Genomic DNA, 5,548 nt, shown 5'->3' with positions numbered 1-5,548 from the left:
TGTCTCCTTTGCAAACCATGATTAAAAGGAATTCAAATTTCAAATGGGGTCAAGATGAACGTGAAGCATTCAACCTGATCAAACAAGCTATTATTAATGCTCCATCTTTAGCAACCCCGAATTTTCAGAATCTTTTGTTTTATACACATTTGCCTTAGAGAAATCATATGTTGTGATTCTAACTCAAGCAAATCAAGAAAAAAGCAGTGCTGAACTCAATTATTCAGACGTGGAAAAACAGGCCTATGTTGTTTTCAAAGCGGTCAAATATTTCAGACCTTTCTTACTTAAAACCCATACTAAGATCATAGTACCGTTTCCAGCGGTAAGAAATCTTTTAGTACAGAAGGATATGGGCGAGAAAAGAGAAAATTGGATCACTGCTTTACAGGAATACAACCTTGAGATCAAACCAGCAAACATTATAAGAGGTCAAGGCTTCTGCAAAATGTTGGCTGGAGCATCGCAAATCTATGAAATTTCATCCGAAGAGATACAAATGTATGAGGTAGGCATAAACGATGCAGAATCATTGTATGCTGATATCATTTATTATCTTAAGAACAAGTATGCTCCATCACACCTGGATCACACTAAGAAAAGAGCTCTGAGATTGAAAGCTAAACAATATCAGCTCATAAATGATATTCTTTTTAGAAAGAATTATGATTCTGTTTTTCTTAGATGTCTTGAAAAAACTGAAGCTGAAAAAGTTTTGCAGGAACTCCACGATGGACCAGCAGGCAGACACTATGCTGGAGATGCTACTGCACATAAAATTTTACATGTAGGATATTACTGGCCTAAGCTGTTCAAAGATTCACACAGTTACGTGAGGAAATGTCAAGTCTGCCAAACTACTGCTGGAAGACAAAAGAAGTCGTCCCTGCCACTACAACCGGTAAAGATCGAGCAACCATTCAGTCAGTGGGGCTTGGACATAATAGGTGAGATCGTTCCTCACTCTTCTAAGTAGCATAGATACATCCTCACGGAAACAGATTATTTTACTAAATGGGTAGAAGCAGTTCCTCTCAAGATGACTAATTCTGAAAATATTATCGAATTCATAGATCAATTTATAATCACTAGGTTTGGATTGCCAACGGCTTTAATGTTTGATAATGCATCATACTTTTCTGGAAATGAAATGACTGAGTTTGCACTTAAAAGAGGGTTCAAACTAAAATATTCAGCCAATTACTATCCGCAAGGTAATGGGTTAGCTGAGTCAACATATAAAAACCTAATCATGATTATTAAAAGAACAGTTGATCAGAACCAAAAGAATTGGCATAAAGCTTTGGTAAATGCTTTATGGGCAGATAGAATAATGAAAAAAGCTTCGATCGGCGCTTCCCCCTTTAATTTAGTTTATGGGAAAGAAGTGGTTCTTCCAACTCACTTAGTCATTCCCTCTTTGTCATTAATACAATACATTGATGAAGTACCTACTTCCTCCATACAACTAAGACAAATGGAAATAATTAAATTAGAAGAACAACAAGAACAAGCTAAGAAAACCCATGCTCATCATCAAGCGCTAATAAAATCCTCTTTTGATTCAAACATAATGACCAGAAAATTTTTTCAGATGGGAGATTTAGTTTTAAAATGGGATAAGGCTCATGAAGAAAAGGGCAAACATACAAAATTTCAAAAGATGTGGCTTGGTCCTTTTCAGATTGTTGAAGTCATAGGTCCATCAACATTTGTCTTACAAGATTTAGCAGGTAGAAGGGATTCTTTGCCTGTTAATGGAAAAATCCTTAAAATATATTTTCCATAGAAGATTATTCTTCTATTTTGTAGAATAGCTTTATTTTTCTTTTCTTTTTTACAATAAAACCAGTTGTAAATGGTTACTACCGGTATTCACGAAAGGACACCAATTCCCTTTAGATTTTGAGCTTTTCGCTTGTATGAATAGAAATTTTTTGAAAATCTGATCTTTATTATTGACAGATACAGTTAAAAACTTTAGCCTAGATATGATACTAGTTTCAACTTCAAAAAATTTGATGAAAGCAACCTTTAGCAAAGAAATTGTTTTATATTAGCACAATGAAAGGTATCAATAACGAAATAAAGATTCTTTGTAAAACTGCTGTTTTCAAACTCTATTATTGTCGTCCAAAGCTTTCTTAAGGAAAACAATGATTTCCTCCCTGTTAAAGAAAATCGCAGCATTCAGAGGGACAATCCAAGAAACACTATATCTCAAAGAATAAGAGGTCTCATCACGAGCCAGCTTATCATGATCACAAATATTATAACTTTGCTGACTTTGCCAAACACTGTCCATCAAAACAGGGCAATGACTCAAGATTGTTGAAATCAAAAGACAAGGGGTCTCATCACGAGCGAACTTGTTCAGCAAAAGTGTAAATCAAGTGAATGACTGTGTCATAATTTGGCTACCAAACCAAGACATTGTTCTTTAAGAATAAAAAAGGAAAAAGTGTCAATGTGGATTTTTTATTTGAAGGTTGTAGATAACCTTAAGCACGATAAAGGATCATTGCTGGGTAACAGGTAACCCTGTCGAGGCTATAAACGCCTGCTGGCAGCAGAGGCTCTACCTATGACAGACAAGCATATTTTAAAGCTAGCACACAGAGAAGACTTTATTTTATCTTTACAAGACCAAGTAATGGCTGATATAAATACAAGGACAAGACTGAGGAAGCAAACAATGAGAATAGAAAGAGGTTGAAACAAAATATCATTGATAGAATAAGGCATAATGTACTCTATCTGTCCATAGCAAAGTTTAGATTTATGAAAAATTTTCCGTTTTGGAAGTTTAAAAAATTCAATAGAAAAGCAGAGATAACTGGTTCTTCCAAGTGAATCGCCATTGTTGTGGCCACCAACAAACCCCCTCCTTCTTTAGTATTAGCAATAACACTAAACAAGTGGGGACCCTTAGTAAAAAAATTCAAAAAAAAATTATAATTTTTTTTTGTATTATACTCCTTAAAAATTCATCGCATCGCATACATTAAGAAGCGCCCATAAATGAAGATCTTAAGAAATCTCCGATGGCCGATATGTGACATCACATGTCGCAACATCGCATAAAAAACACACAATAACTTAACAAATTGCAACGATCTGTGTTCTGCGATCTGCGATCTTGCGATACACGCGATCTACGATCTTGCGATACATGCGATCTGCAATCTTGCGATACATGCGATCTGCGATCTTGCAATAAATGCGATAACGCGATTCTGCGCTAAACTGATCAGGAAACTCTGTGATGACACATCTTGATAATGCGATCCGCGATGATGCGATGCGAGTCGCAGAAATCTCCCATCGCAAATTTTCCTCGGCTCAGCATTCAAGAAAAGCTGTCCCTAAACCAAAAAATTGGGCGTGCACCTTAAAAGAAATTAATGAATGTACGCCAAAGTATTCATGAAGGACAGTTTTGTGTTTTTTTTCGAAGAGTCAGTTCACTATGGGTGTCATGATTTTATACATTCATAGAGCTTAGAGCTTTTGTGTCAAAATTTATTATCATTACTCTTTTCCTCTGCGTGAACTGCAGGAATGAAAAACAGGAAACAACATGAAGCAATGTGCAGAAAACATCTAAGGAAAAAAGGAAAGCGTCAATGCTCGGAGAACAGAGAAGAGATGTCCTCATAAACGGATACCGCATGCAACAAAGACGCGGATTTCAGAGTATTACTGAATAGATGCTGATATCAATAGGCGATTCGACACTCAAGGTCAAAAGCTCACAAAAGCAGCATGTTTACAAAATTCTGAAGCTTATGCCCGGTAAAGCAGACTCACATACCTTTCCAACAAGCCTACTCTTGCACAATTTGGACACCTATAAGTGCCCCAAAAGTGGTCCCAAAGGCGCGCGACCCGTCAGGCAGAGGCGCGCGACCCGTCAGGCAAATTTCTCCAAATTTCACTGTACAGCTCAGAAAAACGCAGTTTGACCCTGTTTGACTTTTTGGGGTGGATTATTATGCTCTTTGATGTAATTAATGTACTTTTATGACACTTTTACACTTATGTACCTCTTCTAGAAGATTCATTCATGAAAAAGGTGAAAATTAAATGAATGAATTGGTTTCCTAGCTTATAGAGGTAAGTTGTTTTGACTGCCTAGTTTTCAGTGCTTAGTTTAGAAGTGGTTGAAACAGCTCCTAGGATAGTGAGCTCGACCCATGGAGGCAGGGAAAGAGGTTAGATGATCTATATTATGTACTTTCTTGCTCATTTTCATGGTTGGACTCTTGAGGGATAAGCTATCATTGTATTATTGACTGTATCTCTGCAATTTTTGGCTAAGGAAGACCAGGGTTTTGCAGTCCTTTTTTGGATTCTTGTGGTTACATGTACTGATGGTGTGTTTCTCTATGTACTTGTAAGTGTGTTATGTGAATCATTTCCTTTCTTTTCCTTTTGCACATTAAACAAATGAAGTGTTAAAGTAGAATTCATGACAGTCATGCTCTGCTTTTAAGTTTGTTTAATTTCAATGTTTTCTACTGTTTAAGGAGAATTCAAAGTTATTGTTTGCTCTTCTTAGCTCCTCACCTGCCTTTCCCATCCATTCACCTCAATCTAAGGCATCAATACTGTATCCTATCTCGCCCCAAAGAACCCCCTGCAGAAACTGTGTCCAATCCCCGCACCCAAAATTGCCATCCCCTCAATTTGCCACCAAAAACTCTAAAAATCCCAAATCAACCCCTTTTGATCAGTTTACTAGCCTAAAATTAGTGTTACCCTATTGGTTATCTCGACCATTGAAGATCTTTATCGAGATAGACCGGAGAGAGCCCTCTCCTGCCCCGTAGGGCTAGCTACGAGGCTAAGTGGTTTGATGTTGCCTTGAGGTTTACCTTTCTCAGCCTGAGGTGAAATTTCAAGCGCTAACAGAAGGATTGCAGAAAGTATTAAAGACCATGTCTAATGAGATGGTTGACATAAAAAAACAAGTAGCAGAAACTTCTTCAAGAAAGCCCTACAGAGCTTTTAAAAGAGGTCCTTCAACGGATGCAAAACCACCCAATGCCATCTCCAATGCTGAAACTGAGGAAGAGGAAGAAGAAGAAAGTGCCACTGAAGGGCAGACCGATGACGAAGAAGTTGTGGAATTACAAGGAATGTGGGATTTCATCCTCCCACAAGAAGAATATCAAGAAGTATTTCCGGTTAGCACAGGAAGCAGAAATCAGCTTGATCCTCCCCAAACTACCCCTAAACAAAAGAGCGCAAGCCCTACAACAAAAGATAAAATCGAAACAAAGAAAACAACCACTAAAGCGACTCAATCTAGCCCAGTCCAAGCAGATCAAACAACTCCATCAAAAACACTGATAGTGTCGGATGAAATGGAGTACAATATTATTGATGACATGAAAAAGACTAGGGCTAATATTACCCTTTATGAATTGAGAAAATTGAAGCATCAACAGAAGATAATGATGAAAGAATTACATGCCGCCTATTGTACCTTTGCCTACCGCTGTACTCTCTCAAGCTTCCCACAACATGGGAAGACCTCCAACTA

The sequence above is a fragment of the Pinus tabuliformis genome, chromosome 6 (genome assembly GCF_031772625.1).
Source record: "Pinus tabuliformis cultivar Carrire ecotype Pingquan chromosome 6, CPIR1, whole genome shotgun sequence".
NCBI lineage: Eukaryota > Viridiplantae > Streptophyta > Pinopsida > Pinales > Pinaceae > Pinus > Pinus tabuliformis.
The sequence above is the reverse complement of the archived record's forward strand: the minus strand, read 5'-3'. Positions refer to the sequence as shown.